The sequence below is a fragment of the Ceratotherium simum genome, chromosome 11 (assembly GCF_057802395.1).
Source record: "Ceratotherium simum simum isolate JZ-2026a chromosome 11, ASM5780239v1, whole genome shotgun sequence".
Lineage (NCBI taxonomy): Eukaryota > Metazoa > Chordata > Mammalia > Perissodactyla > Rhinocerotidae > Ceratotherium > Ceratotherium simum.
Window position 1 is genome coordinate 57,050,926 of NC_141910.1, and position 26,060 is coordinate 57,076,985.

The 26,060-nt window shown below is 42.4% G+C and overlaps 1 long non-coding RNA gene across 1 annotated transcript in view; it reads left to right on the forward strand.

Moving 5' to 3' along the window:
- LOC147916011 (uncharacterized) overlaps positions 1 to 21,630 on the forward strand; it is a 58,457-nt gene extending 36,827 nt beyond the window's left edge. The window contains exons 2-5 of the long non-coding RNA XR_015553584.1: positions 13,823 to 13,963; positions 16,539 to 16,653; positions 19,415 to 19,588; positions 20,834 to 21,630. This is a non-coding gene — a long non-coding RNA (uncharacterized LOC147916011). The remainder of the gene's footprint in view (positions 1 to 13,822; positions 13,964 to 16,538; positions 16,654 to 19,414; positions 19,589 to 20,833) is intronic.
- Positions 21,631 to 26,060: the final 4,430 nt, after the last annotated feature.

The window sequence follows — 26,060 nt, forward strand, 5'->3', positions numbered from 1 at the left end:
ATAGCTACAATATGTTAAGCACTCAGGATTTTATATCAAATTCAACAAAGATGAAAGAATCTGTGATTCTGCTTCTGGCGACTCTGTGATTTCAAGGACTTGACTTCTGTGACACTCATGATGCTCAGTGAAGCCCATCTAGCCAAGTTAGGGAAGTTCCAGAAAGATCTCCCCGCCCCCCCCCCCCCCCACTTCCTGCTTTGAGGAGAATCCTGTGATGCCTTTTAGTTTTGATACATGGCCACACCTGAGGAGAAAGCTGAACCAGAGAGGTTCTGGGAACCTTTGTCCAGCAAGCCGGAAGGCATTGGCCTTCAAACCCGAGAAAGTTGGAGCTGCCTAATAGCAGAGAAGTGATCAGAGCAGCTGCCCCAAGGAGGCCTTTGAAACTTGGCTCTGTCCCTCAGCTGCGACACTTGACTGTTTCTTGCTGTGCAGCTGAGGGCATGTTCCCTCTTTTATTTACATTTGGCATTACTTGATCTTGCTGACCTCTTTCCAGACAACATCTGTATTGTTTGTTATAGCTAATCAGAGAAGTGACCTGTTCATTCATTCACAAAGTTTTATCGGTTGCCTGTGGTGGGTATATCATTGCAGAAGGGCTTAAAGCAAATGCTCTGAGCTGAAGTGTTCAACTTTCTTTAGCATAGTGTCTGCTGGGACAGGACCAAATGCCGTGTGTCAGGGGTCCGAAAGTGCAGACCGTGTGCTCATGATTCTGTTCCTGATCAAATCGGTTGTTTAGAAACCTCCTTGATCCCTGAGGGGGGGGGGCTCTTGAGGGGGCGTTTGGAAATGTGTGAGGGGCCTTTGGTTGACCCAATGATGTGGATGGGTGGAGTAGGGATGGGTCTTGGACGTGAGGAATCGTCCCACATTTTGCACGAATGTCAAATGTCTCAGTGGATGTTGATGTAGATGAAAAACCTTTTGATAATTGTCTGAGCCTAGCTCTTAACTGTTCTACATATAACACAAAGAAAATATTTTGTGCACAATTCCGATCTGCACTGACTTTCCCAGGGACTGTATCTACTGTGTAAATTGAGAAGAGACTGCATTTTATTATGTTCAGAAATTTCACAAGAATTGCTCACATCATTCAGATCATGGCAACACCTCTCACGGTATAGGAGTTGCCCTACAACATACCTGTAGCAATCTGTGCTCACAGCTGTCTCATTCCTAGAGAGCCTATGTAAAGACACAAGCATCTGGTCACTTCATTATGTCTTCTAGTTTGTCATCCTCTTGTGCATTTATATATTGAAAAACATGTTATTTTAGACATTCTTTTCCATGTATTTCTCCACTACTTTATGGTTAGTGCATTGTATTGGTGGTTGTCTTTGCGTGTTTCAGATCGATGCACCTTTTGTCCTGAGAATGCATTCTATCCTGAAATGAGGTAAGGGTGTACTTTGTTTCACTTAGAACTTTACCAACAGTTGTTCACTATTTTGAAAAATGAACTCACTGGTAGAAATGGTGCTCAGATAATCTAGTCACAAATACCAGACGCGTGACTCAGCCTGCATTTTTAGGTGTCACATTGGTGATGACTCTTCCAAATACAGGTGTGAACATCTGATGACTACATGTCTTCTTGTGTAGTCATGATCACTTACATATTGAGATACATATTTCATTGAAAATTATTTCCTTTAATCTCCATTTACTAATAGGACGATATATTTTTATTTTTAAAAATTATGTGGGTAGGATATATTACCTGTGACTTTCATTTTGGGTTAGTAAAGGGACGTTACTAAAAGCTTGTTTTAAAAAGGGAACCTTGGTTCTGACGCGGCTCTGATGGGAAGCACCGAGGAAAAGCCCTGGTGTAGTCAATATCGGGCATGAAGAAAGCACTGGTCCATCTGCCTCTATCCTTTCAGGGGTCAACAAGGGCATCCAGCTCTCTGGATCAGGTTTTTTCCTTAGACAGCCACCAGACTTGGCTCAAGGTCAGTTTGCTAAATATCAGTTGTCAATTTATCTATTGATCAGCTGATTTAAAATTCAACTTCCAAGTGTTTTCTTTTTCATTCAGGTGTTCTGTAACCTTTTTGCATTTCCCCCCAGCAAAACACACTACTACATTTGCCTTACCATTATCTCTCTCTGTACATGTATGTATACACACACACGCGTTTCTTTTTTCTCTAATGTTTGAGATTAAGGACACAGTGATACCCCTTGTGTCTAAGTACTTGTATATGTACATCCTAAAAATAAGGACACTCTCCTCTCAAGCGACACTACACAGCTCTTACGATCAGGAAATTAATATTGATGTCATACTACTGTCATATATATATGACCACAGATCCCATTCACAGACCTTGCTTGTCCCAATAAAGCTTCTTATAGGTGCAGGAGCCAATTCACAGTCGCTCATTTCAGTCACCTGTCATGTTTTTCTGGTCTCCTTCTACCTGTAGCAGTTCCTCAGTTTGCTTGTCCTTCATGACCTTCACATTTTTTAAGAGGACAGGTCAGTTACTTGGTAGACTGTTCCACAGTTTGGCGTTGCCCCATGTTTCCTCATCAACAGATTCAGGTTACGCGTTTTTGGCAGGAATCCCACACAGGCGATGCTGTGTTCTTCTCAGTGCGTAATTTCAGAAGGAACACGATGTCGGTTTTCCCATTACTGATAAAGATAAAACAGTGAACTTTTATCACTTAGTTAAGACAGTAACTGTCAAGTTTCTCCACTGTCAAGCTAATTAGTAGGTATTTTTAAGAGGAGACACTTTGAGACTGTGTACATAAGCTCCTCCTTATCTAAATTTCACCCTAGAGTATAGGCATCTATTGGTGAATCTTGTCTGAGTCTGTTGTCAAATGGCAATTTTCTAATTCCATCATTTCTTCTACACTTATGAGTTGGCATTCCACTGTAAGAACTCCTGTGTGTGTATGTATGTATGTATGTACTCATTGGTTCCTATTTTATTCAAAGGGTTATAATCCTTTACCATCATCATTTATTTTGATACTCAAGTTGTCTTTGATTTGGCTAGTGGAATACCTGTCAAGCTGGATCCCTTATCTTTTGGAGATGTCCTTATCACTCTAGCACAAGATGGTCCAGGCTCGTATGGTCCCTGCCCCAGCCTTGGAATCAGCCATTTTTCCAGAAATCTTGATTCCCTCTAGAAACCAAGATCTAGTGCTGGGTGTGTTCATTGCTACTAGTTTGTCTTGCTTCCAGGCCTTCTCAGGAGACAGAGCTAGAGCATCTATATATGTATAGATTGCTACGTTTCTATATATACTTTTATGTACATGTACATTTGTCTATCTATTGGGAACCATAAGTTTACATCAATATCCCTAAATACAATCCAACATCGTGTGGTTTATTCTAGACTTCTCCTTTACATATTTGTACCTCCATTCTCAATAGAGAGAAACCTGGCTTGCCTATTCTTAATTTATTTACTTGATTTTCTCAGTCACCTTGTATGTAACTAACCTCTTGACCTCAGGAGCCATCTCCTTGGCCAGCACTGCCAACTCCCCCTGCTCCTCACATGCTGAGAGACTTCTTCCTCCTCCAGCTCTGGTTGCTTGCCACCTAAGAGTTTGCCTACACTGATATTTTTTAAGTTATGAGTAAAGGAAAGATTATATTATCTATAAATTTTATTTCAGGATAATGGGGCAGTGTTGGAGGAGGTCACTGAGAGGATATGACTGCCGGTTGACCCACAAGCTGGACCCTGGCAATCGGAGGCTCCTCACTCCCTCCCCTGTCCTTGGAATGTAAATTCCTCCCACCATTCCCACACTAGGAGCCAGTTTCAAGGATGCAGCCTTGAGAGAGTAAGGTGTTGCTGAGATCATCTGGAACATTCTAAGCTTCCAAGTATTGTTTCTGTGTCCTTCTCTCCATTCTTTTCTTCTGGAACTTTCATTCACCCTATTTTTGTGCCTCTCAGTTTACTCCATCTTGCTTTTTTTTTTTTTTTTTGTGAGGAAGATTGACCCTGAGCTAACATCTGCCAATCCTCCTCTTTTTTTGCTGAGGAAGACTGGCCCTGGGCTAACATCCGTGCCCATCTTCCTCCACTTTTTATGGGACACCGCCATAGCATGGCTTGCCAAGCTGTGCGTCGGTGTGCGCCTGGGATTGAACCGGCGAAGCCCGGGCTGCCGCAGCGGAGCGCACGCACTTAACCGCTTGCACCACCAGGCCAGCCCCCATCTTGCTTTTTTAAAAATTTTATTTTGTTGAGGTCAAATTGGCTTTTAACATTGTGTATACTCCATTTTTCTTAATGGATCTTTCATCTTTCTTATCTTTTTGTCTCTCTGTAGCTTCTGGGTAAACTTCTTGGTACCATCTTCTTTTACTAATTTGCTTTCACCTCTGTTTTCAGGCTAGAGTTGATCTCATTTATTGATTTAAAAATTCATTTATATCCATTACTATAATTTTCATTTATAAAACTTCTCCCTGACTCATTTTCATATCATCTTCTTGTTTCATATTTGCCTTTTCACCATTGATTTTTCCTCATTTAAAGGGTGTTATTCTTTCATTAATTCACCTAAACATACTTATTTCCACACTTCAATAGAGGGATATAGATTGATTTTGTGTTTCAATTGCTCCTTTTGTTTGCTTTCTCTCTTAGTGTTATATTTGTTTACGTGGTTTAGAATTTTGATTTATGGCTTCATTTTGAGGGAAAATTTTATTTGTTCTTTGTTATTCTCTCTTTCTCTTTTCTCCTGCCAATGCTCACTCCTATCTGAGTGGTTCTGTGGTTGCCATTCCATAGTCCTAATCCCTGATCCTGAACAGATCCTGTAATGTGATGTTTGTTTCCAGCCCAATTATGTGATCAGGGAAATTATTAACCCTATTCCTGAGCTGGTGGGGGTTTGCTTAGATCCTGACCTTGGGGCTGGATATGTATTGCTGTGCCTCTTGGAGCACTTGGGAGCAATTCTTTTCTACCTCCTTTCTCAAGTGATGTGTGTGTGTCTGGAGGGAAATGATGAGGGAAATCTGTCCCCTAGTTTAAGCAGTGAGCCTCCTCGGCTTCCCATTGTCCCAAAAGAATTGAACACCAGTTATCACTGCTTTGGTCTGGGTCTGTGATTTTAGAGCTGTTTATGTTTTGGAATTCCTGTTGTTTCTGATCTATTAAGACACTTACTTTTTTCTGAGCCCTGTGGTATTTTTGTGCTGTTTTAAATAGATCATTGCTACACTTTTGGAGCCAGAATGGTAATGTCAAAGTGTGAACTTCCTAAGCTATTTTGTTGAAAGTTTCTTACTTCCATTAAGCAGAAGTAACTTTCAAGTGGGATACTTTCTTTTCTTTTTTTTTTGCTGTGGAAGATTCACCCTAAGCTAACATCTGCTGCCAATCTTCCTTTTTTTGTATGTGAGCTGCCACCACAGCATGGCCACTGAGAGACTAGTGGTGTAGGTCCACACCTAGGAACCAAACCCGGGCCGCTGAAGTGGAGTGTGCCAAACTTAACCACTAGGCTACCAGGGTGGGCCCAAGTAGGATACTTTTTAACTTCTAGAAGCTGCTGGCACATTTCTTAGGTCAGAGCTGTGAGAGAGTTTATCTCCATCCCTCACTGAATAGCAGAGTCCCAATACGCACCACTAAGTTTGACCTTGCCTATCTCTCAGCACAGGAAATTTTCCATGTCGAGTTGATGCCTATGGATGCCTTTCAGTGTTGTTCACATGTGTAAAAGGCTCCTCCAGTATATTTCCCCCTCTTGCTGGAGCACAAAGGGCACTCTTGATACATGTATTCTTAGTTTTAGAAGGAAACTCAGAGATGTGTAAATGCAGCATCCCTCCCCACGTGGGCATAGTCATTAGTGATTCTTGGGAAGGCAATTGGAGTTTTCAAAACCCATGGAATGGTTGCCCAAGGAAATATTTATATATCCTGAGGAGCATTTATTTATTATTATGACCCTTGCTGACATCTGCACACAGGTAGAAAATTTTCTTACTATCAAGTCCAAATTGACCTCCTTGCAACTGCCACCATAATGACACAAATGATATTCTGGACATGAGAGCAGTTCAGACTAGGGAAGACATTTGGTTTTACACTCTGAGTTTTCTCTTTTTTGGGCTAACTCTTCCTATTTCCTTTAGCACTGTTGCCTATAACTCAGATCTCTCATTATTCTGTTGCCATCTCTTGATAGGTGTTGTGTGTTTGGGCTAGAGTGCTTATGCAAAGGAACAGGCAATTCCGTAATTTTCAAAGGATAAGAGAGGAGGATCCAGTTTGGTATCTTGTTCTCAGCTCCCCTCAGCTGTGAAAAGGATTCAGTTGGCTCCATGGCTGGCTTCATAGTCTAATTGGATGGTGTGTTTACATTTGCCTACAGCATTGGTGGTGCAGCCCATGCTTCCCCCAGGCATGTGTCCAGAATTCTAAGTTTCTGCTCTGGGCTGGTAAGCAATTCAAGGCAATTCTCCAATCCTGCCTTTGCCCCTATAGCAGCCTAGGAATGGTTACTTGCAAACCACTTCTGTAGACAGGGTAACGGTGTATTGATTGTTGAACAGGTGGTAGGGGTGCAGTTTGATTTTTAGATATAATCCTTTTTTCTGCCTTTTGGCTTGTTGCTGAAGGTGTCTCATGCTGTAATCTTATTGTGGGAATTTTGATTTCAATGCTTGCCAGTAGTTTTGACTTTCATTATGTTCTTTTTTTTTTTTTTTTAAAGCACAGACTGACATGGTACATTGGGACCATGTGAGGATTAGGCAAAGAAAAACTGATGTGATTTGCCGAACTCTGGAGGCTCTGGAAAGAATAGATTCTCATTCAGCAGACCTAAGTGAACCTGTGTGCTGAATGTTTTAGGGAAATGTTTCTCAAAGAGTGCTTTATGAAATGCTTTAACCTTGTGGGATACTCCATGAGTAAAGGGCTCCTTTGGAAGTAATGTATAATATGCCTCCCTCTTGGAGAGAACTTTTCATCTGATCATATGGAAGGCCGTAAGACTTTCAGTAATAAATAAACGTTTTTAAATTTCTTTAATTTAGCAGTGACCATGCTTATTTGGTCATGGAACTTCTTGGGGAAAAAAACTGCAGTACCATTAACATCCTGGAAAATTGGCATTCCATTTGATGCACTCTGGGAAATGCTTTGCTAAGCTACATGGCACACCAATGAATGTGTGTGCTCCAAGCACTTACTCCCAAACATGTTGAATGCCTATTGTGTGCCTCTGCTGTCCAGGAGGCATTTTCTTGCTTCTTGTTGGGAAGTTAATTTGAGAATTTATCCCACAGGGGATATTACCAACCCCATAGCAGTGTGGTCCCTGAGTGAGATGTCATTGAGCAGTTTGTGCCAGGAAATGGGGAAGAGCAGAGAGAAAAGTTACCATCAAAATGAGGTGGAGTTAATCATAATACTATCTGGTAGATCTTTTAAGTGAAAATTTATGAAAATGGCTGATATGGCTAGGAAGAGCAGGTTAACTGGAGGCAGCCAATTCAGTCAAGGCAAAGAGGAATGAATTAATGAATGGAAGGTGAGTAGAGAGCAAGTATGTTCCATGTCTTGGTTGATACATGAGAGAGATGTGTTGACAAAGAAGAAAGAATGCTGCTGTAGAGAGAGAAATTTAGAGGACAGCTAATAAACGACACTCAGTCCTCACTGTAGAGTTTGAAATAGATATGAATGGTGTTAGGAACCTCCTTACAGTTCTCCAGGGAGGACATGATAGGATGCAAATAGTATTCATGGACCAAGGCCCCTTGGTCTACTGTCAGATATATTTGAGGTAATTCCTGGCCTGAGTGGAGGCTGCAGGGATGGAGGGTGGGGACAATTTGGGAGAAGAACTTGGTGTTACAAGGTGCAGAGAGAAGAATCCAGCTCAACTCATCTGCTAGGATCATAGCGACTAGGACCCAGGTGTTTCTGAAGGGTACACTTCTCCTCGGGTCTCATAAAAATTGGCTTCCCATCCTTCCTTGAAGCAACTCTGGAGATGTCAATGAAGTTCTTAGCTGGAGGCTACCCAATCACCATCCAGTCATTAGGAGATAAAAACTATCGATCATTATTTGTCTGCTGCTCGTTGGAACCAGCAGGCCTCCTGCTAATATCTTTATCCACTTCTAAGGCTGTCAGCCTATTGACTTTTTTTTTTTTTTTAAACCATTTGATTGGAGTGTGAGGTGCAGAAGAAATTACTTTTAACCAAATGATGGGAAATTTGGTCATGAAACATCTGTAGAAGAGCATGGAAAACTTATGGTGACTCTTTTCTGGTCTAGTGAAGGGGTAGGGAATAGGAGGTCTGTCTTTTCTGTCTGTTTATTTTATGATCTCTTCACTTGAGTAAAGCCCAAAACGCAAAAAAAGTAAGAATGAAAAAGCAACGTTCAGTGACTGACTCAGAACTGCTCACCTGACCTCCCTGGCCTGATTTACTCATCTGCGCAAGGAGCTAGTAGGGACCAGACATTGTCTTATGTTCTGAGGCTGTGGTAATGCCAGGGCAGTGCATGGCTTCCCTGCAAAGGCTGCTGAACCCCTGGGGTATGTGAAGCACAGAGTGGACCAAAGCAGCCCTTGGTCCCTGGTTTTCTGCCGCAATCTCTGCACTGTAGCCAGCTGCAGGGAGTTCTTATATGAGCAAGTACACAGGACCTTTCCTGAGGCATGCTCTGATTGGATGCACAGTGGTCCCTGGCAGGAGGCAAAAGCCAAAAGCAAAGAAGATGCTCTTTTTCTTTTTTTTAATTAATGACACGTCATCACACAAGTGAAGAGTAGCCTCGTGAGGGAGATCTCTCAGTGGGAGATTTCATCAACAAAATAATTAACAGGTATTAATTGAAGGTTCTTGGTCCCAGGCCTCTGCAGGTAGAGGAAAGGTCCTGATGACAGGGCTCCAGGTCTCAGGAGCTCAGCCTCTGTTTGGATGATGAAGACACTCTTGTACAGAACTGTTGTAGCCTGTATGTGCAGTGAGAGTCAGCATGAGAGAGGTCCTGAAAAGTTCCCTACAGGAGGTAGGATTGTTCTGGTCTTTGAAGGACAAATCGAGTTTGAAGAGGCAGAAGGAAGGAGGGGGATGTTCGAGATGTCTGGCACAGTGAAGATACAGGTCTGTCTAGAGTAGAAGGGATCACTGTTGGGGGCAATGGTTGATGCCACTCATTGGATGCTGGTCACACTGTGTGTGTTTTTAACAGCTTTATTGGGGTATAATTGACATACAATAAACTTCACATATTTAAAGTGTACAATTTGATAAGGCTTGACTTATGTATGGACCCAGGAACCTATCCCCAAGCTCAAGATAATGAACTATCTATCATCCACAAAAGTCCTTGGAGCCCTTTTGTAATCTTTGCTCCCCACAACACCTTTCTCCCCACATCCTCTGGTAACCAGTGATCTGCTGCCACTATAAATTTGCATTTTTGAGTACTTTATGTAAATGAAATCTGACACTAGGTACTCTTTTACTTGACTTTTTCCACAAGGCATAATTATTTTGATATTCATCTGTGTTTTGTGTGTATAAATAGTTCATTACTTTTATTGCTGAGTAGTATTCCATTGTATGGATAAACCATCATTTGTTTAACTATTCACCAGTTGATGCACATTTGGGTTATTTCCATTTTTTGCTCTTACAAACAAAGATGTTATGAACATTTGTGGACAAATTTTGCATGTATATATGATAGCATTGTTCAAGTATTCTATAACTTTCCTGATTTTCTTCATACTTGTTCTATCAGTTTTTGGAAGATGAAGGTTGACAACACTGACTATAATTGTGAACTTGTCTATTTCTTATTGAAGTTCTCTCAGTTATCAGTTATTGCTTCGTGTATTTTGAAGCTCTGTTATAAGTTGCATAAACATTTAGGATTGTTTTGTGACTCTGGTAATTGACCCCTTTATCATTATGACATGACTTTTCCTTACCTTTGATAATATTCGTTGCTCTGAAATCTACTTCATATGCTATTAATATACCTATTCCAGCTTTCTTTTGATTGCTATTAGCATGGAGATTTTATATAAATATATATATATATTTGTTTATTTATTTCATTCTTTCTCATTTAATCATTTATGTATTTATATTTAAAATATTTAAAAAATATTTTTCTTATGGGCAGCACAAGTTTGGTCTTATATTTTTATCCAATCTGAAAATCTCTGCCCTAAAAAACTTTTATTTTGAGATAATTGCAGATTCGTATGCAGTTGCAAGAAATGATACAAAGAGATCCTGTGTTCCGTTTGCTCAATTTCCATCAATAACAGCTTGCAAAACTACAATTCACAATATCACAACCAGGGGATTGACATTGATACAATCCATCAGTCTCGTTCAGATTTCCTGTTTTCTATTTATTTATGTGTGAGTGTGTGTGTGTTTAGTTCTGTGCAAATTACCATGTGAGTAGTTTCGTGGATTTACTACCATAGTCAAGACGTAGAACAGTTTCATCAACACAAAGATCTTTCGTGTTTCCCCTCCTTGTCCCTGTCTTTAACCACTGGCAACCACTAATCTGTCCTCTATTTCTTTTTTTTTTTGTGAGGAAGATCAGCCCTGAGCTAACATCCATGCCAATCCTCCTCTTTTTGCTGAGGAAGACTGGCTCTGAGCTAACATCTATTGCCAATCCTCCTCCTTTTTTTTTCTCTTTTTCTGCCCAAAGCCCCAGTAGATAGTTGTATGTTGTAGTTGCACATCCTTCTAGTTGCTGTTATGAGGGACGCCACCTCAGCATGGCCGGACAAACAGTGCGTCAGTGCGTGCCCGGGATCCAAACCCCGGGCCATCAGTAGCGGAGCACGTGCACTTAACTGCTAAGCCACGGGGCCAGGCCCTCTTCTCTATTTCTAACATTCAGTCCTTTACCATATATATAGTGTTAGCTGTGATTCTTTTTTTGGTAGATGCTCTTTATCAAGTTGAGGTAATTTCCCTCCATTCCTAATTTGTTGAGCGTTTTTATTGTGACTGGGTATTGGATTTTGTCAGACAGTTTTTTTTGCATTGTTTGATATTATCATATGATTTTTCTTCTTTCGCATGTTGATATGATGAGTTATATTGATTGATTTTTGAATATTGAGCCAGCCTTGCACACCTGAAGTAAATCCCCCTTCGTCATGAGACATAATTCTTTTTGTACATTGTTGGGTTTGATTTGCTTATATTTTGTTAAGGATTTTTGTGTCTAAGTTCATGTGAGATATTGGTCTGTAGTTTTCTTTTTTTATACTTTATTTTTATGGTTTTGATAATCTTTGCCTTTGAATTGGAGTGTTTAGATCATTTATATTTAATGCAATTATGGATATGGTTAGGTTTAAATCTATCATCTTGTTATTTGTTTTCTATTTGTTCGATCTATTTTTAGTTTTCCCTTTCCTCTTTTTCTACCTTATTTTGGATTAATGGAATTTTTTTTTATCATTCTATTTTGGTTGGTTGGCTTATAGCTATAACTCTTTGTTTAGTTATTTTAATGGTTTCTTTAAAGATTTTAGAACACATCTTTAAGTTATCACAATCTACCTTCAAGTGATATTATATTATTTCTCGTGTGGTAATAGTTCTTATGATAGTAAAGCCCAGGTTCACCAGACTTTCAACTCCACCTGCTTGATTCAGGCTATGTGCTGGTTTCTGCCTGGGTTCCCTCTCCTTGAGTCATGGCTTGGAGACTCTCTCAAGGCAGTATACTGGGGCAATCACAAGGCTCTTCTCATTTGTTTCTCCTTGTTTGGGGATCATAATCCTTAACTCTCTGATGTACTGAATCTTGAAAACCATTGCTTCATATATGTTGCTTGCTTTTTTTGTTTTTGTTTTGTTTTTTTTGGTTTCAGGTAGGAGGATAAATGTGATTCCTCTTACTCCACCTTGGACAGAAGCAGAAATCCTACACTGTTGTATTGATATGGATTCTGTAGACTTTACGTTAAAGTGCTAATCCTTTCAAGAGAGTCTCTGTTGTGAACCCGAGAGAATGAAAGCATCAAGACTATGTGACATGTGTTAGGTCTTTCCCTTCAGAAAGATCCAGCCCATGTGCTGGAACCATACAGCACAGCAGATGTTTGTATGTGATAGCAAAACCCACTCTCCAGAAAGAGGAGGTGATTTGTGCAAAGGAATTTTGCTACATATATGTTTAGCATCCATTCCACTTCTATCTCTTTGTGAATGAGACTAAATCTAGGACAATGAAATCCTCCATTTCGCATTTATCGAATAAACAACTCTACACCAAAGGCAAAGAGAACTGGAGAGAAGAAAGGGCATCACATGCTCAAAGAATCACATGGTTTTAGACTCTGGAAGGTCCTCAAGAATAGCCCCCTGCCTTTAGGAAAATAAGATACTATCGTCTTCATTTTACATATTCTGGCAACTCTGAATGTTAAGGGACTTATCTAGGGTTCTGTAAAGAGTAGCCTTAGTTCTCTCTCCAAGTATAACAGATGCTTGCTCACTTGCTTTTGCAATGATTCTGTCTTTCGTATTTCTCTCTTGCTCTTTTTACTGTCTCTGGGGTGGTTTCCCCCCCACCACAGCTCTGCCTGTAGTGTGACTAGCTGGTGGCATGCCTCCTAAAGGTTTTCAGCGTCTTCTGCCTCTCTAGGTGAGGGCAAAACATACTTCCCTTTGAAGTTTCTCTGGGAAAGCTTTAGAGCTATACAATTATCAATTTCCCTGTTCATTTTCCATCCCCTTGTGGTCCTGGCCTCTGACTGCGGATGGATGGCTGTATCATAACACTCCTTCCACATCGTTTGTCACGTCCTGGCACTGTGACAACAGCTTCTCTGTTTCTAGAAGGCCAGGAGCTAGAATGTCAGGCAGGGAAACTAAATAACTTTTCACCCTTAGGACATAGTTCATTCTTCAGAGAGCTGCAGGGCACTGAAAGCTGGTGTGAGGCCGTTGAGCTACTGAAGCATGGAGCATTTCTACCAGCCTGGAACGGGACTATGAAGACTTTATTCTGACCGTGCCTGGTCCTAGAAAATTGGTTGGGAAAAATGACCTGGAAGCTTTGCAGACCATGGGATCCATCCTCTTCCCTAAAGCAATGAGCTATAGTGCTCTGGCTTCTTTCAATGAGGTGCTGCCTGCTAATAGGTAATTATGTATAGCCAAGAGCAACTGTAATTAGCAGGGTGAAGAGTTTGCCATGGAGAATAATAATAACAGCAATATTAACAGCAAGCCTTTTTATAGGGATCGCCATGAGCCAGACACTGTTCTAAGTCCTATAGGTATGTTAACTTATGGAATCTCTGCAACAACGCTTTGAGGTAGCTGCTATTATCCCTATGTTACAGATGAGAGAGGTTAAGTGACTTACTCCAGGTCACTTAGCTAACAATTGGTGGAACCTGGATTCAAACCTTGGCATTCTGACTCCAGAGTCTGTGCTCTTAATCTCAATGCCATACTGCTTCTGATTAAGAATATAAAATTCTGCTTTTTCATCAACTCATAATGGGGAGAGAAGTGAGGCTTTAGGAGAGAAAAGGGTGGAAATCAGTATCAGAATAAAGAGGAGAAATACCTTTGTCCACAGAATGAAATGTATGTTTAGTAGGTGGTACAGACTTGGTCTTACTGGGATTTCTGTGGTCTTCTCTTCTTTTCTCAGCCTCACTTGATTTAGGTTCACCATATGATTCGTTCTGGCCAACGACATGTGAGCAGAAGTAATATGGGTCAAGGTGGTTAGATAATCATGTGATTTCCTATGCTTCCTTTCTCCCATCAGCTGGCTTGTGGACAACCATGAAGCGCAACCTCAAATCCATGATAAGGTAGAAGAACCAAAAGAGAAGAGCATCCTGGATCCCTGAATTTCTCCTTGGAGGAGAGCTGCTCAGGAGCACTATCAACCCATGTAAAACTTGGAGTGAGTGAGAAATAAAGTTACATTGTGTTGTTAAATCACTGAGATTTCAGGGATTGTTTGTTACTGCAGCAAAGATGAATGTATCCTGATTAATACATAGGCTTGCATGTCCTAGCTGCCTTGTGGCCTTTTCTGCTCAAAGGCCCTTTCTCTTGGGAGAAAGAGGGCCATTCAGGTCTTGAGAGACTTTGCCTGAGGAGCTGGGGAGGAGGCATTTTCTGGCAGGTGTTGTTCAGTCTTTTTCCAGCTTTTTCTATACCCCTGCATAGGGGTTATATGAGAAGTACAAGGTGAGGCAGGTGAGGGGTCTTAGTTTTCTAATATATAAAATGAGTGGGGGGCATGGTGTTATCTCTAAGCGCTCTTGAACCTCTATAATTTATAGTCATGTATTTATAGTCATGATTTATAGTCACGTATTGGGATGTTAAATATGACTTTTTTGGTTGCTTGGGATTTCAGCTGATGCCCCAAATCTGAGAAAAACATATACCAAGTGTCCTCACATTTTAACATGATAGACTAGCCCATCCATAAAGTACTTTAAAAGGAAGTGACCCCAAATTGTTCTGTCAGCATTAGCTTATCACCCACCCCCAGAGTATAAAAGAAAAGAGATGGAAGAAAGGAGACCAGGATTAAGGATCCCTTTAGGGAGACTCGTCAGCACGTGGTGATTTGTTCCTTCCACTTCCCAAGTAGGAAGAGGGCTAAAGGCTTCCCCCTCTAATCGAGAGGGCTGGTCAGGAAGCTTTACATGTGTTCTCTGACCTTTGGACTCTTTTGGTCAGCTTCAGTGGAGGCATCAGAGAGAAAAGAATCAGAACTTCCCTGGGAATGGCATGTCCTTCTGGGGTGTAACCAGTCTTCGGATGTGCATTTCTTGTAGTGCAGAGAAAGTTCTGAGGAAGAGATCTGCACAGGGTCTAGCTGCCCACAGGGACCCCCCTGGAGAGGTAAGGGGACGTAAGAGAGGGGTGGACTGCAAGATGCCAGTGATTGAGGGAGCATTGTTTTTGAAAGAGAATGCAAGATTGGGGTCCCATGAAGATACAGGAGTCCCATGCAGAAAAGAATTAGCTTTGGATGACATTTCCTGTATTCCAAGAGCCCCAATGCTGTATTATATCTGCCCCACTCCAGAAGGACCTTTCCTGACCCTTTCTTTCCCTTCCTCTCCCTTGCTTTCACCCCTGTGGGGACACAAATCAGAGTGTAGAGTGAGGGAGGAGGGGGCAAAAGGAAAGAGGGAAGGAGCTGACTTTTCCCCTCAGGTCTCCAAGACAGCAGTGGGCCTGACAAGTGAAATTATAAATTGGAGGAGATTTTATAATTTTAACATTACATAGGACAGGACTCTTTAATGTGCCCCTCAAAAGAGGTTATTTGATTTTTATCTGAGAGTTAACAAAAAATGTTATGAGACTTGTTGGATATTCATTCGGGAGTGGAGAGGAATGATCCCATAGAACAGGTTGAAAGGGGCAACTGTGAAAAGGAATTCAGTTCTTGTTGCTTGTATCCTATTGAGTCTGGTTCATTCAGTTAATCAGTTACATGTACATAGCATCTCACTTTCCGAAATATATCCATCCGCATTATCTATTTGATACCTACCTGTCTATTACCTGGTTAGGTGCATGCACATGATCTGTACATAACCTATTTGTACTCAGATATCATTTATGTATTATTTCCCTTTCTGGGCCTCAGATGTGGCCACTGCCATCTGGGGACTAGTTCCTGGGAGCCTATGGTGCCTACTGCTGCTGCTCTCATATTTGGAGACTCCAGCCCATGCGCAGATCCAGGAGACACCTGGGAAGGTTTCCCAGTCCTCTGCAAGCTTGCGTCACAAGACCTCCCTGGACATCTAGAGAAGGGAGAGTATTGTGCACCCAGACAATCAGAATTCTTCAGGGCACAGGGGTGCTTTTGTCCTTATAGGACTCTCCCTAATGCTTATCATCCCTGTCTCCCACTCATGACCCTATTTCCTCTGTGCAGTAAAGCCAGCCTCTCCATGATTCCCCTGAAATACCCTACATTCACTCACTTCTGAGGCTTTTCTCAAGCTCATCTCTGGGCCTTAAATGCCCTTCTCTTGTTTCCACTGTCCAAGTCTTGACTTTCTCCCAAGTGATATCAAATTTCTGTCTCCCCCGCCTCCAAAGTCTTTCCCAATGCCTCACATGAGGGTTCATTCTTTCCTTAGTCCTACCATGCATTGTTCATGTCTCTCTGTAGTCACCAAGGTCATAGTTGCCTGGATCATGTCATTTGTGATGGTTTTCTTACTAGTCTATGTGCTCTCAGAACACAGAGATATGGCTTCACTTATTTCTGTATCATCCCCAGAACCCTGTGGCTGCTCACTGAATATGTGTCAAATGGAATTAAATTGCAAATTATCACTTGTGGGTGAATTACAAAGGATGTGTGATCTAGCATGTCAAAAATATATTTAAAAAAAAGGTGGGGCTTGAGCCCCAGCAAATGTTAAACTCTGCTGGAGTATTTCATGACCTATGTGGACCCATAGAAAATCCAAGTATTCAATTCTTTTAATTTATAGCCAAGCCCGATGAATCCTGTACCAGCCTAGAGGGGCACATATGTGCATCCCGACTGAAAGATAATGGGGAAGTTGGTGATCTGGTTAATATCTTCCACAACTGCTCTTTTACCAGGTAAATAAAAAGTGAACTAACTGCGTAAATAGATGCCAGGTTGGGAAGGGTAGGGCGAGATGTTATAATTCTGGGTCAGTAAGGGCCCCCAGTATCACCGGGAAGAGAGTTTATTCCACCAAGGCCTGGGGATGGTGATAAATGGTCCCCAGCAGGCTAGATGGGGTGTTTTAACACAAGCACACAAATAAGGCTGAGTTAGGAATAAGTCAGGGAATGGTTCTGAACAAAGAGGTATTTAGGATGACCTCTATGTCAAGGATGATACTTTTCCCTTTTACTAGGGGGTAGGATATCGGGATGTTAGGGGGATTTTCCGTTTAAAACAGAAGGGGTAATAGCTGTGAAGATAGCAGTATCTATATTTTCTTTTGCACCCAGTTGTGCTTGGCACTCTGCTTGGGGGTGGGCAAGGCATTGAAAGCAGAGCAGCTGGCAATGGGCCAGAGTACATGGCTTCAGCTTTAACAGGGTCAGGCTCTGCTATTTTGTTGGCTTCCTGCTCCTGATCATTTTTCTCTTCTGCCTTTTATTTTTCCCCTAGACCTTTTGGTACCCAATGATTTTTGATTAATTTATTTACCATCGTTGGGTGATTGATGCTGTTTTGTGCTGGTACTTTGTAACTTTCCAATTCTTCTAGTTGTCAATGTGACAGGCCCTTAATGATTAATTAGACCCTGTCCCTTGCTCTTTTCATTCTCCCTGTGTGCCAAGGCTCTTGGTTTTCAGCAAATATAAATATTTCTAAATGCAGATTTAATGATTAAGAACACTCAACAAAATCCAGAAAGATCTATGATACTTTCATTCTCCTTTACTTTCCCACTGAAATTTAATACATTGTTTTTTTCTCTCTCTGTTCTACTTCAGATTTTGGGAATCCTCTCATCTTTTTGGAATCCCCCAAGCTATTTTCCTGCTCTTCTGGTGTCTCCATCTATGCAAGGTTCTCCTGTCTCACTTTCTCATCTTTTGTCCATGTCCTTGGTTTAGGTGAACTCACTTTCCTCTACATAATGCGTAAGTTTGGGATGGTGGTAAAAGGGAACTGATATCTGTTAAGTGCCTATGATTTTCCTCACACTATGAGAGGCACTTCTCTACCAAGTTGACGAAATATTTATCAAGTACTTATTATGTGTCAGAAAAACTCCTAGAACCTTCATACAGAACCTTCATACATCTTGATCTTTATTTTATGGACAAGGAAGTTGAGGGTCTGGGAGAACAGTCAACATGCTGTAAGTCACACAGACAGGAAATGGCAGAGCAGGGATTTGAACCCAATCTTTCTGACTTTATCAACTTGTATTGTTTTCCATGATGCTCTTCTTAAGGTGATCAAGGATGGATGAAGGAATGCCTAGAGCCTCAGAATTCGGAAGGGACTGTAAACTTTCTCTATATAGGTGGTTCTCAAACTTAGGTAATTAGGCCCATGCTTGATCAGCTACATAAAAATCACTTAGAATGCTTATAAAATACAAGTTCCTGGGTCTTTCCATGATTGTTAAAGAAGTCTGGATTGGCCCAGAACTGTGTATTTTTAAAACACTGCCTACATTATTCTGATTCTCAGCCAGGCTAATGAACTGGTGCTATCAGCCAACCATTACCTAGTGCGGGACTTTTCTTGACATCCTCATTGAGAGATAACCATCCAGTCTCTGGGATAGGGAGCGCTGCCCATGTAGTAGCTTTCATGAGTGAGCAGCCTTGAATACTGTCTGAAAATTCTTCCTCGCATTGATCTGTTATCAGTTCCTCTGTCACCACAGTCTGGGGTCCTTGTAATATAAATGATAGGCACTACTTATTAAGTGCTCACTGTGTGCCAGAGACATGCTAAATGCTTTAGATCTATTATGCCACTCAAGTGCTACAACAGCTCTATGAGGTTGGCATTGTTATTATTCTTTCCATATTGCGGAGGAGATAATTTCATTCTGGAGATACAAACAATATTTATTCTATATATTCTATATCATCTCTCCAGATATTTGCAGATAACATCGTCCCCAATCCCTCTACATTTTCATAATTTAATATGACAAAAAAAAAATTTCACTGGATACTGACTTTTTCCAAGGCAAGGTGCTACCACTGCAAAGATGGGGAAGGCCTCTCTCTCTAAGGCTCTACAATCTAGTGGGGAAGACCATGTGAACTCTACCTCTAATGTAGTTTTGTGTGTGAGCCTTGCCTCTCTAAGCGGACTAAGAGTCCTTGGGGGCAGAGCCTGTATATTGTCCTCCTTTCTTCCGTACAGTCAGAGGGGTGGATTTGTGATGGGGAATCAGTAAAGACACATTGTCATGGATTGACTGAGACTCTTTTTTTGCTCTCCATGTTTCCAAGATGAGCCAAGTGATTGTACAGAGAGGAGGCTGTGCTCTTGGATTCCTGAAACAGATGCCTTTGAGATGGCTCATGAATTTCTCTGGAGTCCACGCATCTGTGATATGGAGAATGTCTCCCTGGGAGATAATAGCTGTGATGGTTAATTTTTCAACTTGATTGGGCTAAAAGATGCCCAGACAGCTGGTAAAACATTATTTCTGGGTGTGTCTGTGAGGATGTTTCCAGCAGAGATTAGAATTTGAATCAGCAGTCTAAGTGAAGAAGATCCACCCTCACCAGTGTGGGTGGGCCTCATTAAATTCCTTGAGGGGCCCAAATGGAACAAAAGGGTGGAGGAAGGGTAAATGCATTCTCTCTTCTTGGGCTGGAACATCATCTTATCTTCTCCTGCTTTCAGACATCAGAGCTCCTGGTTCTTCTGCCTTCAGACTCTGGGAGCTACATCAGCAGCGTCCCTTCTCTTCCCTGCCCTTCTCAGGCCGTTGGACTCAGATTGAATTATACCACTGGCTTTCTTGGTTCTCCAGCTTGCAGAAGGCGTATTGTGGGACATCTCAGCCTCCAAAATCACGTGAGCCAATTCCCATAATAAATTTACTCTTTTATATCTATATGTATCCTGTTGGTTCTTTTTCTCTGGAGAACTCGAATGTAGTACTTGACCACAATGTCCTAACCCAGTAGATAAAAAAGCAGGACTTACAACAGAGAATATGAGGGCATCCTATCTATATCATTGACTTTCTCCATGATCTTAGATCCAGCCTTACTCCATGTCTCGACTTTTTCCATCTGCCAAATGGGAATTTCAATTTCTTATTAGTTCTTAAGGATATGTAGAAGGAAAGTATTAGTTGTTATCAATGTATTTCAAACTTCTTGGTGACATGAGCTGCATGAATATAGATCTTTCTTGTTTTAAACAAGTGATGCTAAACAAAACCAAGGAATATTAAATTATGAATTACAGAAGAGATAAATTATGGGGGTAGTTATTATTTAAATTGCAGAAATATTTCTCATTTTCAGCCCAGGGTTCCTTTACAAAGCAATCTGTCTTGTGCTTTTAAAAAAAGCAATTTGATTTACAAAAATTTGATTTGCATGCAACTTTTTAGAAACATTTATCATGTAAAGTGAGACATCATCTGACTAAATTAGAGAATTTACCAATATGTTTTGGCTTAGGATGCATATCACTTCCTCCAAGGATGTGAATATTGGCAAATTGAATCTCACTTCTCCCCTTCTCAAACTGAGACTACCCAAGTCCAGTTTTGAAGCATCTGGTCTGAGAATTAGTAGTCATGGTGGAAATACTTGGATTCGTGCTCTAGATCTGTCAATAAATCACTCGTGATCTCAGGGAAGCCAACCTCACGAGGCCTCAATTTTCTCATCTGGAAAGTGAGACTGTTGGAGTTGATGGTCCCTTCCAGCTTCAGAGTTCGTTGATGGTGCTCATTGCTAAAAGCACTGCTCTGAAAGCCCAAAGGACAAGAGCTGGCGTACTGTCAGTGTGTAATAAATATTTAATCAACAGATAAATAAAGTCTTGATTTTCATTTCTTTCCAAACTGATTCGGAAAATTCTAAAGTTTATGGTAAAAACAAAATCAGTTCAGGAAACCCTTTCCCTTATTACTCGTTGACTTGACCTCTCTAGCGTTATTTGCACTTTGAGTCTGGGGAGAAAAAGACATTAGCCCAGTGTAAGTATCGGGATTTGCATCTCAAGTTGTGAAATTGTGGATGATAGTTGCGAATACTGGAAAGATACAGAGACGTGATGGCCCTTCTCTCTCGTCTCGTACAGTTTCCCTGCACAGCCAGGCACCTGCCTTTGCATTTGCTGCCTGTGTCTTGCCACCGACCAGCGTTCCACGTTCCACCCTCACGTCGGCCTCAGATGTCTGCGCCTCCCTCCCGAGCCATGAATCATCAGAGGTGCAGAGGCTTCTCCAGCTTTGCGTTCCTGGCAGAGGTGTTGTTTCTTCCTAAAAGTGGAAAGGAGAGAACTGCTAAGGAACACTATTAACATGCTGACAACACAACAATCTTGCAGAGTTTTGGCCTCCGCCGTTTGACTCTAATCAGGAAATCATTTTTAGAAGGATTTGTCAGTGTAAGAAAACAAGCTCCTGAACTAAATTAGGATCTGGATTATTTTTTCCCCCTCTTCCAATCTGCAGTGCGAGGCAGATTGGTAAGGCCTCACGATTTTGTGTGTGGTGGATTTGTTTCTGCTGCACATTTTCATTCGGAGCTCCCGAAGGTGTCTGTGTTTCTAAGGACTGCGTTTTTGGAGCAGCACCCTGGGAGGTTTGGGGCTCGTCTCTCCTTCCCCCAGACTGGTTGGCTTCCTTGACAAGGCGGCCCAGGCTTCAGGACTCTTTAATCTGATTGTCTTTTTCTTTTCCTTTTTTTCCTCCAGTAATGAATTCACTGTATGTCTCTGGGAAATTAAGGTAATCCATTATACTGTTGTCTCCCTATCTTTGCAGTAGGGATAATAGGATTTAACCCACCTTTGCAGTATACTGAGTGGCCTGTCAGGGTCTCTTCTTTAGAAGGACAACTTGAAAACATTTTAATAAATGCTCCTTAACTGTATGCTTTAAAATACACGAGGCCAAATGGTAAACAGCTCAGTAATAACTAGTTCAGCAAACGAGACTGGCCATTCGTCACTCTCTCTGCTACTTCTGGGTTTCTCCTCTTCCTCTTTCCACATCCTTCCATTTCTCCAAGGACACGTTGTCTCTATTTGGGGTTAGGAGTTTGGGGGGGACCTAGAGTTTTTTTTTTGGAGTAAGACTAGCCCTGAGCTAACATCCGATGCCAATCCTCCTCTTTTTTGCTGAGGAAGACTGGCCCTGGGCTAACATCGGTGCCCATCTTCCTCTACTTTATATGGGACGCCGCCACAGCATGGCCTAACAAGTGGTGCGTTGGTGCGCGCCTGGGATCTAAACCGGCAAACCCTGGGCCGTTGCAGAGGAGTGCGTGCACTTAACTGCTTGAGCCACCTGGCCGGCCTCTAGAGTTTTGGTAGTTACAGACCAGTCCCTGCTGCCCATGCAAAACCAGCCATCTCTTAGGCTGGGAGAGCAGCTAAGTTTCCTACCCTCTAGGGCTCCCAAGAGGACTTAAGGACAGAGTGCCCAGCTCAGTGGTGTAGCAGATAGGAGTGGGTGGGTCTGGACTCAGGTCCTCCATTATTTGCTTGTGGTTTCATTTCCAACGCAGTTAGGGCCTTAATCACACCTAAGATGTCATGCCATGTGCATGTAAGGCTGATTTACTCACAATCACTCTAGTAGAAATGTTAGTTCTCATGAAACACAGGCCTGAGCGCTGGAGGTCATTCCTAGAGAGCCAGGTAAAAGTGCTTTCTAACTTTATCTTCCTGTTGCCTCCTCTATGAAGATAAAGGAGGCCACAGACATTCCACAGAGTGGGGAAATGCCCATTAGAGTGAGGTGTGAGCCCATCTAGGGATCAGAAGACAAAGTCGATGGCTGAGCCCTAGTATGTTTGCAGGGCTCGCTTCTGGAGGGGACATGGCAGCTAGTTGTGCCCAAAGGTAGACGTCCCTCTCATCTGCACTCAGAGTACCTGATATTCAACTGTTAGAGTTCCATTCCTTTGGGTCTGGGGGCTTTGTGAGAATTTTCAGAAACTCCATGGTATTAGCTCTGAGAATATTCTTCCCGTGCATTCTGCTGATCGCATGTGCTCCTCTCCATGGGAGGGTCCTTGGTTGATAAACGCCCCTCAGCCCTCCTGAGACAGAGACTTCCTAGATAAAAAGACCTCTATTTGGACCCATGAACCAAATGAGCATCCAGGTAAATCTGAATGTCCTTATTTCTCCAACTCATAAGAGACATGTTTAGATGGGTTGGGAAAAAATGAGTTTAGATGAGTCTTCTATGAAAAAGAATGTGATGCAGGAATTGCTCTTATTCTACCTCAAAACAGCCACATGTGCAGGATCAACCAACAGGTCAAGCCTGACCCTCCCAGGAAACATAATCCTTGATTTCTTATGCTCTGAGCTCGTGGGATACATGCTCCAGAGAACCAGTGAGCAACCGAGTTCTATAACCAAGCTACTGAGCTGTTCGGTGAGGGTTCCTTTCGTCTCCACAGTGCTGTTAGGAGGCTAGATCTGGAATTTCTCAATCCTGGAGGAGACCTCAGAGCTGATGAAGATCAGTGGGATTCCGTGTGTGTGTGTGTGTGTGTGTGTGTTTAAGCAACAGAAACTTTCTCCCTCTTCCCCTGTCCAATAGTATCTTCTGTGGAATCCCAAAATATTAAACAGATAAAAGGGGGGAAATCTTACTGAAGTGGGCGTGGGGGTGGGGGACTAGAATCTACTCAACTTGGTCTCCCCCTCATCTGTCCATCCCCCACGTGGACCCCTCTCCTCAGCGGCTCCTGGGGCACATCTGTGGAATCCAGGGCTAAACCCACTGCTCTTGCTTAACTCTTGCATTTTACAGATGAAGTCATTGAAGCTGAAAGAGATAGCTTAGCTTCACATGGCACCATGCACATAGGAAATGTCCAATAAATAAATCAAACACATCAAAATTCTAACTATGAGGTAGAATAGTTAAACCAAAAGAGCCAGAAATGTGCCGTGGCCGTGGGCTTCTGCCTTTCTTGGAAAGGAGAAGAACTTTGGCTCTCCCTTCGAGTTTTCCTGCTCTCAGGACCCAGCTTGTTTCCTTCTGGGCCCTCACTGCTGTTTACACAGCATAACTGGGGTTGGGATGAGCCCACAGGAAGGGACTTTCCTCAAGTGCTAATGCAGGAAGGAACGTGGCATCGATCTACCTGCAATTATAAGCTCAATGTGTTTCCCTTGAATTTTTAGAAAAACCAAGTGTACTTTGAAAGTGCAATAGAGCTTCCAATTAGGCATTTAAGTTCCCCATTTCTATTTCCTTAACGACTTGACTTGCTCTCTTGCTTTATGAAATGAAAATAGCTTTATTTGGGTGCAAGGATGCAGCTGGATTGCATGCTTAATATGCTTTTACAACAAGTTCCTGCCTGTTTCTAGCATGTGCAATGGGCAGAATAATACATTTCCATGCTCCTTTCTCCTATGTATCCATGGCCATTTTCTCCAGTCCCATATGCTAACTGAGGGCAACACAGTAGAAGTGTCCAGAATGCTGGTGCTTAGGCCTCCAGAAGGAAAGGTATCGTTGCAGAGAGGGCACTGGCCCCAAGGCCCTGTTTGTGGGGGAGAGTATAGGATTATGAATTTACCAAGTGCCGAGTGGTGGAAAGCAGCGATGGGGCTGGTGCAAATCATGCACAAGAGTTGAAACAGAGATATGGGGGACAATGAAAAGGCACTGGAAGGATATAAGCTGAGTTTTAAGAATGAAATAGCAGGAATGAAGAGTCAGTCTCTGTGAAGGTGTAGGGTTAGGGTTAAGTAGTTCTTTTTTTACCAGGGAAATAGACCTGAAAATAAAAGATGTGCCCACTTCCAAGTTTGTCTTGTTGAATCCTGCACAGAGCCAGACCCCCAGCTTTCAGAAAGCCAAAGGTCATCTCTTCTTTGGCTTTTTTGTTTTCAGAAAACCTTGAATCAACTACAACCCTTCTAGTTGTTCACATCCCTAGGCAGCAGTTTTGGAAACCACTTCAGAAAATCTCCAGTGCTCTCCTCTCTGCCCAAATCTTCCCCTTCCTCAAGCTCTGTGCAAGCCCGGAAGCCTTCTGAGGACATCTCAGCCAGTGCTCTGCGTACCTGTTGATGCTCTCAGTCTGTACTGTGACTCTCATGGCTGTCCCCCATGTCATGCATAGAATCATGTAGTTTTCTTCCCTGGCCCCTATAGTGAACAGCTGGACACAGGCTAGTGTTCCCAGAAGTGTGTCCCTTGACCCATGGCAAGTGGAAGTGTAGTATTGGGAGAGCTGGGCTTAGCGCAGTCCTTTTCGCCATCTTGGCTGGCAACAGCAGGTTGGAAATGCCCTCAGGGTTCCAGCTGCTACTGCCTGGGTGGGCCAGCAAGTTTTTCACTTGGCTTGCTAAATGCAGAGCCCTCTGTGGAGAAGACCACAGCCATGGCTCTGTTGCCTGGGGAGCTTTGCAGAGTGGAGAATATCTGTGGCTATTCTTGGCTTTCTTGTCTAAATTGCCCTTGATTAGACTTGAGATTGCAGAGGAACTTGGCCATTGCTGCGAAACAGCTGTGGCTAAAAAATAGAAAAAGGAAAGGAGGTCTTACATGGGTTGGCTACTTCTTATTTCTGGGAAAACTCTGGGCCTTCCTTAAAGCGCATCATCCGCTCAGCAGTGTTGGCTGGCCTGCTGATGGGAAGTCCTGCTTTCCAAATCTGAAGGAGACCCTGAGGTCATTGTGTCCATCCCCCTGCCTTCAGGCAGGATTAGAGATAAACTGCCTTGCCAGAGGATAATCTCTTCTACTTGTAAAAGCTTCCAGAGCAGACCCAAATCTCTCTCTCGACCATTTGTTGCAACTTTTAACAACCTTTGCCATCAGGAAATTCTCCCCCTTAGCTATCCTAAATCCCTTTTGCTGGGGATTAAGTCCTTTCCTTATTCTAGCCTCGGTAGCCACTGCCAAGACTTAGCCTGCACTGTCTAAGAACTCTTCTGATACCTGAAGATTGTATTAAATCCTGCCTGCCTGTCTCCCCTGGTGAATAATCCCTGCTTCTTTTTCTCCCAGGCCCCTGCTGCCTGGCCTGCTTATCACCTTTGAGGCTGCCCTCTGATCTCTCTCTAAGTGCCAGTCTCCCCGGTGGGGAGCCAGAACCAGACTCACGAGTCTAGTAAGTTTCTGACCCATCAAATGAGACTCTTTCTTGACCCCATGGCATGAACATTACCTTCCTGTTCAGGCACTCAAGTGGGGCTTGTGTGATGGTGACAGTCTTACAGGCTTATGGTCACCTTTCAAACTGCTAGCATAACAGATTGTTTGTCTTTACTCCCTCAGATATGAAGGGCAAAATATATCACCTCCACCACCAATATCACAGTA